This window comes from Arvicanthis niloticus, chromosome X (assembly GCF_011762505.2).
Source record: "Arvicanthis niloticus isolate mArvNil1 chromosome X, mArvNil1.pat.X, whole genome shotgun sequence".
Taxonomy (NCBI): Eukaryota; Metazoa; Chordata; class Mammalia; order Rodentia; family Muridae; genus Arvicanthis; species Arvicanthis niloticus.
In genome coordinates this window covers 34,521,888-34,535,371 of record NC_047679.1, presented here as the reverse complement: position 1 = coordinate 34,535,371, position 13,484 = coordinate 34,521,888, and the positions used below count along the sequence as shown (strand labels likewise).

Below are 13,484 nucleotides of genomic sequence, written 5' to 3'. Positions count from 1 at the left end.
ATGTCAAGCCAAAATTAATTAGAAGATATAGGGAAGAACATTACATACTCATCAAAGGAAAATCCATGAAGAGAATACTGTAATTATTAATATTCATACACCAAACACAGGTGCACTCAAGTTCATAAAAGAAACACTGCTATAGGCAAAATCACACATTGACGCATTAAACAGAATCAGTGGGAGAGTTCAATTCCTGACTCTTACCAACAGATAGGTCATCCAAATAGTAACCAATCAGAGGAATGTTGGAGCTAACTGATGACACAAACCAAATGGACCTAACGAATATGTATAGAACATTTTACCCAAACAAATAAGGTATAAGAGAATATACCTTATTCTCTGCACTTCATGGAACTTTCTCCAGAATTGACGACATACTTGGACATAAAGCAAGACTCAATAGATGACTTCAGGCTAGGACAGGGAAGTAGGCTCAGATATTTTGGTCATCTTGATAAGCCCTTAGAAACAGTGATCACGGGAGTGTTCAGGGAACTTTGTTTACTGCCTTGCTTGCTCTTTGACTATTTGTGTTTATTGTCTTGCTTCTTCCTTGACTATTTGCGTCTACTGTATTGCTAGTCCCTCAACCTAGAACTGACCTTAATACTTGCATGTAATTAAAATGGTATAAAAGCAAAAAAGAAGAGGAGGGATGGGATAGGGGGTTCTAGGGAGGGGAAATGGGAAAAGAGGATGACATCTGAAATGTAAATAAATAAAATATCCAATAAAAAAGGAAAAAAAAAGAAAAAAATAACATCCTGAATCCTCTTAGACCACCGTGGATTAAAGATGGATATCAACTACCAGAGAAACAAAAGAAAGCTTACAAATTTATGGAAACTGAACAAATGAGACAAGTACCAAATCAGGAAAGAAATTAAACCCTTTTTTAGAATAGAATGAAAATGAAAGCACAACATACCAAATCCACAGGACACAATGAAGGCAGTTCTTGGAAGTAAGTTCATAGCACTAAGTGCCTGTATAAAAAAATTGGAGAGTTCTTATGTTGGCAACTTAATGGCATACCTGAAAGCTCTAGAAAAAAAAAAGAAGAAATGACACCCTAAAGAAGCAGATGGCAAGAAATAATCAAACTCAGCATGGAAATCAATAAAACAAACACACAAAAAGCATAAAAAGAATCAGTGAAACAAAGAATTGATTCTTTGAGTAAAACCAGTAAAAGACTGATAAAACCTTAGCTAAATTAACTAAAAGATGGAGAGAAGAATTAAATTAATAAAACAAGAGGCAAAAAGGCAGGGGGATTAGCAGACTGTGGGAAATTCCAAAAAAAAAAAAAAAAATCATAAGACTACACTTTAAAAAAAAGTCTGTATTCCACTAAATCTAAAAGAAAGAGATAAATGTATTGATATATACCACCTACCAAAGTTAAATCAAGACTAGATAAGCAATTTTAAAAAGACCTATAACTCTTAGTGAAATAGAAGCAGTATTTAGAAGCAGCATTAGTACTCTATTAGAAATGTAAGCAGTATTAGTGTTCTCAACCTATTCCTGAATGTGTGAATGGGTGGGCCTCTTCCTCTGTGTTTGCTTCTTGTACCTTTTCTTGGGCTGGTTTTTTTTTCTTTTTGTTTATTTTGTCCTATTCTGATGTGTTACTTTTTATCTTATACTATGTTATATTATATAATATTTTATTTTATTATTGTTCCTTAGAAGCTTGTTTGTTTTCTAATGATATACAGAAAGGAATGGCTCCAGATGGGAAGGGAGGTGGGGAGGAACTAGGAGGAGTAGAGGGAAGGGAAACTGTAATCAAGATATATATTATATGAGAAAAAATTATTTCCAATAAAAGAAAAAATAATATGTTAGAATACAGAAGTATAGGAAATCTCTGCGATGCTAACAGGGATTTATTCACTTATTTATTGAAACTTAGCAAAATTGTACCAAGTGTCAAATAAAATTCAATTTATGCTTATTGAAAAGCTATTGAACTTTTAAACAACATTTTTGTATAATTACCATTTTCTTTCTGAAACAAAATTTATCCATAGTGTTTGTATAACAAAACTTTTTCTTTTTTGAATTCCAAAAGACAATTTTTTTTTTGGACAGAAATCTCCAAACAGAACATAGAGAAATTAGGCATCATTAAAATATACTTTTGCCAAATGATTTAGCATTAGAATATGATGGGGGAATGGGAAACACATGGCAACTCATCCACTGCAGGGCAAGTGAGATCCTGTAGGATAGCCATATGTAGGCAAAGGCTACCTTTTCCTCACAAACTTTTACTTCCACCCACCTCTACCCTTCCTCTGTACCCCCAGAGCAACAAGAGAAAGAGGCAGCACCCCAGGCCATTTATTATACCTTAAGTGCCAGCAACACACTGGATCTGTGCTGTCCAGGGGCCCTGGGTTGGAGAGGTCTGTGGCAGTGGGAAAATTACATGGGCAGGGTACTCCAGGGGAGAGCCTGAGCCTTTTGGCTAGCAGTATTCAGAGAAATATACAGGTATACCAAGTAGTAGGGATTTTTGGAAGCCACAGTAGATATGTCTCTCGCCATATAGGCACTCTGAGGGTAGCTCAGCAGGCTCAGGGTAAGGTTCATTAGAGTGAGACAACTCTGCAGTGGCTTTTGGGGAGACAGGATCTCTTGGATATAGTTTGTGCACAGCAGAACATGAAGCGGTGATGTGAAACCTGGAATATTCTGAGTTCACCATGTAGGCTGTGCTGGCAGTGGTACCAGCTCAGACCGACCCCTCAACATCCTCTACCCTGCAGCTGTCTCTGATTCATAAGGGGCGTGTAGGCCAGAATTGAACAGATCACAGGTGGGCACGGGAAATGTTCAGGCTGCTGGCACTTGTCCTGGTACCCATAGGAATGACTTGTCCCAACATGCAAGCCCCAGGCAGTTGCCAAAACCATTTTGTAGATATGGAGACAAATAAAACCATCTTTGAGAGATGACAGCACCCCAGTACTTTGATCTTGATGTTCAAAGTCCAACTGCAAGTCCAGGTAGGTAACTGTTTCCTCTACACTGGACAGCTGAAGGCACTTGTGTCTGCTTCTTCCCCAAAGATGGACACTCCCAGCTGACCCTCCCAACACCAGAACAGCCCCAGCCCGCACCCAGTCTGCTGGCTGATAAAGATGCAACTTACACATCCTGCCCATCTTAGCCCATTCTAAGTACCTCCCACAAGTCATCTTTGTGGTACTGGATGAAGGTACTAAGCATGGGCCCTGTCCCTGTCAGATGACAGTCCTAGCAGACAGGCAAGCTAAACACATGAGACCCAGTGACCACTGCTTTTACTGGCCATGGTGACCTTCTCCAAGCCCCCATAGTGCAAGGTAGTAGAATGTTAGAGTGTTCAAACTCTGCGTACCCCAGCCGTATCACCAGACACCCTCCCCCACCCCATTCACTAAATAGTTAATATAAATGAAATCCTAAGTCATATCAAGGATCAGGAAAAAGATTCCCTCCCATAGAGCCTTCCAGGGTTAGCTGAGAATAAGCCCTTCTGCACCTGTAAGAGCCACTTAAGAGTTTATGGTTTCATTCTCCCCATATTACATCTTTAAGGACCTCAAATTCTTTTTCATAGTCACAACCACACATACAAACTCCAGAGTTCCCACTCTTAAATCATCCCTCCATTCCTCTTGGCAACTTTAAAATAAAAGCAGCCAGATTCTCTTCTAGGACATTACTTGTCTTCAGGGGCCGATGTGACATGAAGATCCAGCATCTGCCTCTGTGGGGGTGGGGGTGCTACTTCAAATGACTGCATAGCATGAGTTTGTTTCCAGGCAGTTTTATAGAAGGCTTTCAACTGAGTTCCCAGTACTTCTGATTTGGATACCAAGCTTCTAGCCTCATTCTAACAAAGACTCCATGATGTTGTGCAGAATGATTTTGGTCTCGTCCAATTCAGCCTGTACTTTATTCATGGGATCAGCTTCTTGGGGATTTTGGTATCTTGTATTAGGGGATCCTACTGGCCAGTCTATTCTATCGACCTGCTTGGAGAATTCATCTAGTACCCTCTCCAGCAAGGTAAAAGCTACCCTAGAAGGGTATTCGCTGTCAGGAATGACTATACCTGCAAAACTGTCACTCTGGATGTAGACCTGGCAAAGATACGCTTGTTCTTTGACAGAAGCTCTGGGCCTTTGGCCGAGCTTTCTATAACCAGTTGACTTGTAAAGGTCATGAGTTCCTGAACACTGGACCTCTGGAAGAAACTGAAGGAAGACACATTGTACACAGCTTTGAGCAGCTCCGGTTTTGGTTTGCTTTTGTAAAGGACACTGAGGCTGTACAGCTTCATGGAACCTCACCTTCGGGCTGCATGCTAGACCCAGCCCTGCTCACAGGAGCGGGGCTGCAGTCCCGCCACTGGCTGGCTGCTGACAGGGCTGGGGCAGCTTTTTCCAAAACTTCTTTTTTATTAACATTGTTATAAAGTATTTTAATCATATAAGGGTAAAATAGTATCTTTGCTGTCAAAAGCTTGTTGACAGAAAAATTATGAGTTTGGTGGTTTATTATGTGGATTAATTTCTACATTACTTCAAGTTAAACACTAAAATTTTGTGTTAATCTTCAGTTGCATTTTGTTCATTAATTTATTTATTCACTTTACACCCCTGTTGCAGGCCCCCTCCATCCTCTCCTCCCAATTCCACCTTTCCCCCTTTCTCCCCATACCCCGCTGGATACCAACCTGTCCTGGTACATCAGGTCTCATCAGACAAGGCAGCTCAGATAGAGGAAAGGGGTCCACAGGCAGGCAACAGAGTCAAAGTCAGAGGCAGCCCCTGCTTTAATTGTTTGGGGACCCACATGAAAACCAAGCTGCACATCTTCTACCTATATGTAGGGGGCCTAGATCTAGTCCATGCCTGCTGTTTGGTTGGTGGTTCAGTCTCTGTGAGCCCCACAAGGGCCCAGGTTAATTGGCTCTGTAGGTATTCTTAGGGTATCTTTGACCCCTTCAGCTCCCTTGGTCCTTCCACTCCCACTCTTCCACAAGTCTCCCTGAGCTCTCCCTAGTGTTTGGCTGTGAGTCTCTGCATCTGTTTACATCCACTCAAATGAAGCCTCTCAGAAGACAGTTGTGCTAGGCTCCTGTCTGCAAGCATAAAAATCATTAATAGTGTCAGGGGTTGGCTCTTTCCAATGGTGTGTGTCTCAAGTTAAAAAAAAAAGTATGCCACCACCCCTCCAAATCTCAAGGCTAGGCAGATCTAATGTAGAATTCTACAAGGTTTTCAAAGAAGAAATAATGCCAATAGTTCTCAAATTATTCCCCAAAATAGAAATAGAAGAAACATTGCCTAATTCTTTTTATGAGGCCACAGGTACCCTGATACCTAAACCACATAAAGATCCAGCAAAGAAAGAGAATTAAGGACCAATTTCACTTATGAACATAGATGAAAAAACTCTCAATAAAGTACTTGCAAAGCAAATAGAAGAATACACCAAAAAGATTATCTACCATTATTAAGTAGACTCCATCCTAGAGATTCAGGGATGGTTCAACATATGTAAGTTGGTAAATGTAACTTACCATATTAAAAAAAACTCAAAGAAAAATCCCTACATAATCATCTCATTAGATGCAGAAAAGCCTGTGACAAAAATTCAATACCTCTTCATAATAAAAGTCCTATAGAGATTAGGGATACAAGGGGCATACTTCAACATAATAAAGCAGTTTAGAGCAAGCCTGTATTCAACATCAAATTAAATGGAGAGAAGGTCAAAGCAATTCTACTAAAAAAAAGCAGGAACAAGCCAAGGTTGTCCATTCTCTCCATAGCTATTCAATACAGTACTGGAAGTCTTAGCTACAGTAGTAAGACAACTGAAGGAGACCAAGGGAATACATATTAGAAAAAAAATGTCAAAATATCTTTATTTATAGATGATATAATAGTACACATAAATGATCCTAAAAATTATCTGAGGAAATCCTACAGCTGATAAATTCTCCTAGCAAAGTAGCTGGATACAAAATTAATGCAGAAAATCAGTAGCCTTCATATATACAAATGACAACTGGATTGAGAAAGAAATCAGGAAAATAACAATAACTGTAAATAATATAAACTATCTTGAGGTAACTTTAACTAAGCAAGTCTTTGAAGAAAAAATTGAAGAAGATATCAGAGGATGGAAAGATCTTCCATGCTCATGGATTGGTAGGATTAACATTGCAAAAATGACCATCCTACACAAATCAAGCTATAGATTAAATGCATCAAGAGTCCAACACAATTCCAACACAATTTTTCAATGAACTTGAAAGGACATTTCCAGATTATGTGGGAGCACGTACACACAAAAAAATAAAAGATAAATCAGGACAATCTTGTATAATGAAAGAGCTGCTGGTGGTAGTATAGTTTGCAATTCCTAGTTGTACTCCAGATCTATAGTAATAAAATCTGCATGGTATAGTAATAAAAGCTGCATAAAAATAGGCATGGTGATCCATGGAATAGAAATGAAGACTCAGATATAAGTCCACACACCTATGGATATCTGTTTTTTTTTTTTTTTTGAGAAGAAACTGGAAATATGAATCCCCACCCCCCACACAAAGACAACACCTTCAACAACTGGTGCTGGTCAAACTGAATGATTGTATGTAGAATAATACAAATAGATTCAAATAGATTCATACTTATCATCCCACAGAAACCTCAACTCCAAATGGTTCAAAGATATGAACATAAAAATAAATACACTGAGCCTAATAGAAAAGAAGGTGGGGGGTATCCTTGATTGCATTGGCATAGGAAAAGCTTTTCTGAGTAGGACAGTAGTAGCACCTAATCACTAAGGTAAACAATTGGTACCTCATTAAATGGAAAATCATTGGTATGGCAGAGGACAGTATCATTAGGTTAAAACCGGTTACAGAATGGGAAAAGATTTTTTTTTTTTTTACCAAATACACATCTAATAGAGGGCTAATATCTAAAAATATATAAAAAACCCTCAAAATGGATATGAAGAAAACAAATGACAATTAAAAGTGGGGTACTAAAGGGAGTTCTCGAAAGAGGGAACACAAATGGCTGAGAAACACTTAAAGAAATGCTCTCTACACCATTAGTCATTAGGGAAATGCAAATCAAAACTACTTTGAGATTTTATCTTACACCAGCCACAATGGCCAAAATCAATAAATAGCTCATGCTGCCAAGGATATGGGATAACAGGAATACTTATCCATTGCTGGTGGAAATGCAAACTCATGCAGCTGTTATGGAACTCAGAATGGTTGTTCCTCAGAAAGCAGGGAATCAATCTACCTCAATATCCTGTTTTATGACTCTTGGGCATACACACAAAAAATGCTTATACAATCACAAAGTCACTTGCTTAACTATGTTTATTGCTGCTCTATTCATAATAGCCAGAAATTAGAAACAGCCTAGCTGTCCATCAAAGGATAAATGGATAACTAAAATGTGCTATATTTATATAATCTAGTTTTACTTAGCTGTAAAACAACCAAAATCATGAAATTCACAGGTAAATGCATAGAGCTAGAGAAAAAAAATCATGTGAGATAATTCATATTCAAAAGGACAAATATGATATGTATTTGCTTATATGTGGGTGGTAATTGTTAGGACTCCTAAGGAAACTGCTTATTTACTTGTTCAATGATTGGTTGACGCAGCTCCCACATACACACAAACACCTGTGTGAATTAAATACATTTGTGATTAACTCCAAACAACTCGGACTATTGTCAATGCTATTGCTTGCCCTCCATAAAATTATGGTAGGGTTGTATTGCTGAATACAATATATATATCTCATTGAACCTGAAGAAGTCTTGCTGATGTATACTTAAGCCTTCACCCCTACTGACTAGTTTTCATGGTACTGAAAGGCACTCTATGCTACCAATATAGACAGGTAAGCATTAATCCATTTATAAACCTTTGATATAAAATGGTGACCTGCCTACAAGTTATGCTGGTGTCATAGTGGCACAAAAGTTGTGGAAATAACCAACCACTATCTGATTGTAATTAAGGCCTACTTCGTTACATGGAACCCGTGTCTGACACTCCTTGGGTGCCTAAGAACCCGAGACTAGATAGGCCAGGGACCTAGGGAAAAACCTTATACTACTGTTCTGCTTAAGGAATATAGCAAAAATTACTCTTAATGACATTCTGCTAGACTCATAGATCAGTGTCTTGTTTGACCATCATCAGAGAAGCTTCTTCCTTCAGTAGATGGGAACTAATAGAGAATTATGTGCACAGAGCGAGAAACCTTAGAACACTCAGTCTTAAATAGGATAACTCCATCAATTTCCTCTGCTCAGGGCTAAAGAGAACACTGCAGAAGAGGAGGTGGAATGGTTATAAGAGCCAGAGGGGATGCCAGAAACCAAGGAAAGAAGGCCTTCTAGGAAGAACAGGATTGACACATATACAAACTCACAGAGATGGAAGCAGCATGCCCAGGGCTTCCGAAGGTCTAAGCCAGATTGGGGTCTCAGTGCCAAGAGTGGAAATGGACACAAGCCCTCATCCCTAACCTAGAAGTTACCTCCAATTGACAAAGGAAAAATTAGTTTTCTCCAATGGAGCATCACTGGGTATGCAAACTGTGGTGGTTTGAATAGGAATGGCCCCCACAGGCTCATATAGTTGACTGCTTCATCACAGTGGACCGGAACTCTTATAAAGGATTAGAAGGATCAGAAGGTGTGACCTGGTTAGAGGAAGTGTGTCACTAGGGAGGGGGGGGGAAGGGACAGTCAGCTTTGAGCCTTCAAAAGTCCTGCCAGGCTGAGTTCCCCCCGAACCCCCAACCCTGCTTGTGAATCAGGATGTAGCTCTCAGCTACTGCTCCAGCTCCATGTCTGCCTGTGTGTTGCCATGCTACCCACCACAATGATAATGGAGTAAGCCTCTGAAAGTATAAACAAGCTCACAATTAAATGCTTCTTTTATAAGAATTTCCCTGGTCATGGTGTCTCTTCACAGCAACAGGAGAGAACACTGGCTAAGACACAAACGACACTGAAGGGAATGCCACGTACATAACAGTAGGTGGTGAACACAAAGAAAAGTCAATGGTATTTTTTTCTCACAATGTTTTCTCTGGACATTTTTTAAACCTTACAAAATTTTGCTCATATATTTTCTGAATTTGTTTTTATGGAGTGTCTTACTTAGGTTCTTACTGCTGTGAACAGACACTATGACCAAGGCAACTCTTATAAGAACAGCATTTAATTGGGGCTACCTTATAGGTTCAGAGGTTCAGGTGGGAACGTAACAGCATCCAGGCAGGCATGGTGCAGGAGGAGCTGAGAGTTCTATATCTTCATCTGAAAGCTGCTAGCAGAATACTGGCGTCCAGGCAGCTAGGAGGAGTGTCTTAAAGCCCACATCCACAGTGATACACCTACTCCAACAGGGCCACACCTAATAGTGCCACTCCCTGGGCTGAGCATATACAAACCATAACATGGGATTTCTGTATGTGCAAGTATGTGTATCTCTACCTCTGTATGACTTTCTTTTGCTTTTCCTTTGGCTCTTTTTTCTTGTATGTTTGTTTTGTCCCATTCTGGTTTGTTTGTTTTTACTTTATCTTATTTTAAATTTATTATTATTTATTTGTTTTAGATGCCTTATTATAATGAAAGGAAGAAAGAAAGTGTGTGGAGATGGATGGGGAAGGAGTGAGGAGAATCTGGAAGGAGTTGGGGGATGGGAACCATAATCATAGTATATTGTATAAAAATATATTTTAATAAAAGGTTAAAATGTTCTTTCCATAAAAGGTAAAATATGACTTTATTAGAGTACAATTGAAATGCTTTGCTTCATAAATATGATCATATTTCTGAAGGAGGCTTCCAGTTAGTAAGAAAGGAGGGAACTAAAAATAAAACCCACCCTCAGCTTCTTCTTTGTGCTTTGGGAATCCTTTGCTGTCCTAAATGAAGTGAATTCACACTCTGAGAAGTGCTTGGAGTGCAATAGAAATGGTTGAATGAAGCTGAGTGTATGACACCACAGACTTTTTTCCTTAAACAGAACTGATGAAACATTTTGACCAAGATTAAGCAGTATAAACCTCCACAAATAATAAAATAAAAAGCATCTAAAAATGACCACCAACAAGGAGTACGTGCCATGTATGGCAGATGACCACCATACTAATTGTTCAGGGCTATGTGTGATATTAATCTTGTTTTCAACTTAATTAGATCTGGGTTTTGTGAGGGTATTTCTTGAAAAAAAAAATTAAACGAGAGAAAAGCTTTTTCCCTGAGTGGATTGTACAGCGCCAGTAGCATAGGTATCAAGAGTCTGAGGGAAAATCAGGGCTGCTTTGCTTGCTTCCCCTTTAGTCCTTGTTGGTAAATACATGCATTTTGGTGTTATTGTTGCTGCTTCTGCTGCCGTCTTTCACTGTCATCGGATCCTTTTGTTAATGCTAGAAGTAAAGATGGGCATATAGTTCCCTGAATTCTTTGTTTTGTCTGGTAACATATGGATGATACAGTTTTATAAAGGCATTGCACTTAATTTTCCTTGGTTTCCCACAAATGAATAAAAATGGGTTGGAACTGAAATATAGGCTCCATTCAGATCGATGATTTTAACTCTCTTGCAAAATATACTAGTTCATAAAGTATCACCCTAAGGATAAGGATGGAAATGATGGATACAAATGACAAGTTAGAGACGGTACTTCCTTTTGAATTACAGTTTTTTATTTTATTGCCATTATTTGTGTGGAGAGTATGCGTGTATATGAGTTTACATGTATGCACCTGTGTGTGCATGCATGTGTGTGGAGGCCAGAGGTCAACATTAGATTCCTTCCTTAATCGTTTTTCACCTTTTTGAGACAAAGTTTCTGCTTGTATAACAGGCCCCATATTCAATTGTACAAAATACTGATTTTCTACAACTGTTTAATACTTTGCTGTGAAATCTAGACATTAGTCATTTTCTACTTGTTTCCATCTCCTCTTGTGGTTCTCTTCATTACCATACTGCTTTCATGCTGTGCTAGCTTATGAAACAGTGATATTATGCTTAGCAGCCCTCCTCCTGACAGTTATTTGAAATGTCTACTGAAGTGTGTTCTTTGTATCTTGCCTGTTGGGTGGCCATAGATTCTCCATCCATAAGCCTTTAGTTCTATACCCTCTTATGAGTCTCAAGTTCATCTTTAAGTGGACTCATCAAGAGTGCTCACAGGCCTCTGTAGCTGTGCTCCTTTTTGTGGGCGAACAGCCTCTTGGCTTGAATATCATCTTGAGTGTGTCACATTCTTTTCTGTAGAATGTCCCATTTATTTCTCTATTATCAGCCTTTCATTGTCACTACAGCAATGCAAAGCTTTCGTCCTATTTTGTTGAGTGTTTGCTTTTTCTTACTGAAGTGTGTTTCCTTTTATCCTTGACTTCCTTTTTGTTGCATTATGTGCTTGAACATTTATGTGCATGTTTATGTCTATGCTTATGTTTGTGTGCATATGTTACTGTGTGTATGTGTGTCTACATGTACATAGGTGTGTGGGGGGATTGCAATATTGTGAAAACATGTCTTATATTCTAAGATACTGGAACTTTTGTTGGACCTCACAGCCAGAGACAATAATATACTTTGAGGTTATTTAAGATTGCTTTCCTACTGTGGACTTGGCCTGTTTGTTTAACCTGCTTTTAAGAGTACAATGAATACAAGAGTCAACCCTACTTGTCTTGGATTTCCCATCCAATAAACCTTTACAATTAAGCTAATGAATAGTATAATAATCTCAAGTTACAGACTCTTTCCTGTTTATCACCAAGAATAATGCATGTGTATTATTTGTTGAAATATGTAAATGCAGAAGTTGAAATCAATCTTCTAAAATAAACATCCACTATAAATATTGAACAAAACTCTTGGCTATTTCTTGATAAACAAAAATGTATGTAGTACTGCTGTCTGTGTCAGTTGGGTCAGTTGGAGCCAGTGACCTAGTCCCTTGTATTCCTTCCCAGTGATGCTTTCTGTGCTGTTCAATAGACAGAGCAAAGCCCTCTGTTATGGACACACACACACACACACACACACACACACACACTCACTCACAGACAGGGGAAGATGTTAGTACAGACAGAGATTCACAAGAGAGTCCCCAGGCAGGCACAGATTTAGACTCATACTACAGACAGAAAAAGGACAGAAGATACAGGGAACATGAAATACATAACTTAAATCTGAACTAGGTTAAATGACTCCTAAGGAAACTGCTTATTTACTTGTTCAATGTGACACCAGTGCATTACTGGAGACTTGGAGTTAATCACAAATGTATTTAATTCACACAGGTATTTGTGTGTATGTGGGAGCTGCATCAACCTTGGGTGTCAATCTTCATGTGCCATCTACTTTGTTTTCTTTTAGTTAAAAAAGTAAAAGGGTTTCTTCCTGTTTTTTCATTTTAAAATTTTTTGTCAGTGTCTTTTCTTTCATTTTTTTGCCATATATCACTTTCTACTATGACAATAAATGCCTTAAAACCATGGCCTGTCTCTTTTCATCGGGATCCACTGTGGGGAGTCATGAAGAAGGCCTTTGCCTATAGAGCCGCTATCTTGTCTCCTGTAGAAGACCTCTCTGTGCTCCCAGCCACGACCAAGCCAAACTCATGCCCACTGCCACTGACAAGCTAAGGACTCCCCCTGAGGGACCAGCTGAAGCTCCCCGCTTTATCCCAGCTCCAGGCTAGATCCAGCCCGTGGGGTCCTCACTCGGTACTGAGCTCTTCCATAGCTTCCAACAGTGCCTGGATGTCCAAGACCCTGAGAACCAGACAACCCAGGCCTTGCCACAGGTCCCGGGAACCTAGAGCCAGCTCCAGCTGTCTTGCACCATAGATTGTGCCTCCCCACCCCTGGAGTGGTGTCCTAGTGCTTCCCTATGGCCCAACACCTGACCTGTGACAGCGTGGGGTAATCGATGTCAACTCCTGTGTCCTGCCTCCCCAGTGGCTGTGCCCCGTGGTGGAGCTGACTCAGGACCCAAAACCCTACATAAACATAAATATTTAAAAGGCACTTTGACATCATGGCCATTATCAAAACAATGGCAGTAGGTTTAATCCATAAGGCTTATGACCTCTGGAGACATGGGATTTTTACCAGATTTATGGTACCAGTCATGAATTTCCTCTTTTGGAATTGACCTCAACTATAACCAGAAAGTGATTTATTACCTTCCCCCTACAACATTCATGCCACTATTTCATCAATGGGCACATCTTGTCTGTCATATATCAGTATTGTAGCATGCAGGATCTACTACTTGGTGAAACTATTCATGACTTTTCTTTTCCAGTGGCCTGAACAAACACTTTCCAAAACCCATGAAACCTAGCTATGAGAGAGGAAGCTTCTAACTCAGTTT

At 39.4% G+C, this 13,484-nt stretch overlaps 1 protein-coding gene and 1 pseudogene across 1 annotated transcript in view; one reads left to right on the top strand and one right to left on the bottom strand.

Annotated features, from left to right (window-relative positions):
- The window catches only part of LOC117694026 (claudin-34-like), a 572,054-nt gene that overhangs the window by 108,230 nt on the left and 450,340 nt on the right, over positions 1-13,484 (top strand). The gene's annotated exons all lie outside the window — the stretch shown is intronic.
- LOC117694883 (synaptobrevin homolog YKT6 pseudogene) lies at positions 3,725-4,348 on the bottom strand (annotated as a pseudogene).